Here is an 889-nt window from a genome sequence, read left to right on the forward strand (position 1 = left end):
GCCTGGTCAAGGCTCTAGCCTGGTCTGGGCCGTGGTCTCTCCTTGGGGCTGTCCTCAGGGTTGTTCCCCCTGCAGGTTCCAGCTTCTCCCCTTGCCGCCCTGTAGCCCTCATGACCGCCCGGGTGCAATGTGGCATCCAGGGAGGGGATAGGTCTCCTGGTTACACTCTCTTCTGGGGCCATTCTCCCTCCAGGGGCCCCCACCAAGCAGGCTTTGGAACACAGGATGGCAGGGAGGACTGTCTGCTCTTGGCAGGCTGGTCCAGGCAGGAGAATCTGGGTGAGTCTGGGTAGGGGAGTGGTGCCTGGTGAGCCGACAGAGGTGAGAAGGGGCTGATTGGGGGTGGGTCCCCTTCCCTGCCCCCACCCCAGAGTGGGACTTCTCCAGGCTTGCATCTGCCTCTTTTTGCCACCTTGTCCAGCTGAGCAGCTTCTAGAAGTGTTTCGTGTAGACCAGTGGCTGTACGCACTCTGCCTGCTCCCTCCATGGCAGAAGGGGCTGGGGGCTGGGTGAGCCCTTGATCTGGTCCTGTTCCTCTCTTTTCCTGAGCTCACGCTCATCACTGGGGTGGCTGAGAAGCAACTGCCGTGAACCCTGGGCTCATGCTGGCCCAGAAGGTGCTTCCAGAAAGGGGTATGGCTTCCAGGTGCCCCGTTGAGAGAGGAAGCCTGAAAGCTGAAGCCTTGGCTGGCTTTAACAGCCTTCCTGACCTGCAGACCCGGGGCGGGTTGTGTGCAGGTGGGAATTCTGAACAGCGATTCAGAACAGCACGCCAACGGGCTGAGACTGCCCTACCCTGCCGAGGGCACAGCCCACCCAGGCACACGAGGCCAGACAGGTGCAGGCTTGGAAGGACCTAGTGGATAGGCAGATGGTGGCTATGGGGCAG

The sequence above is a fragment of the Bison bison genome, unplaced genomic scaffold (genome assembly GCF_000754665.1).
Source record: "Bison bison bison isolate TAMUID 2011002044 unplaced genomic scaffold, Bison_UMD1.0 scf7180017858294, whole genome shotgun sequence".
Lineage (NCBI taxonomy): Eukaryota > Metazoa > Chordata > Mammalia > Artiodactyla > Bovidae > Bison > Bison bison.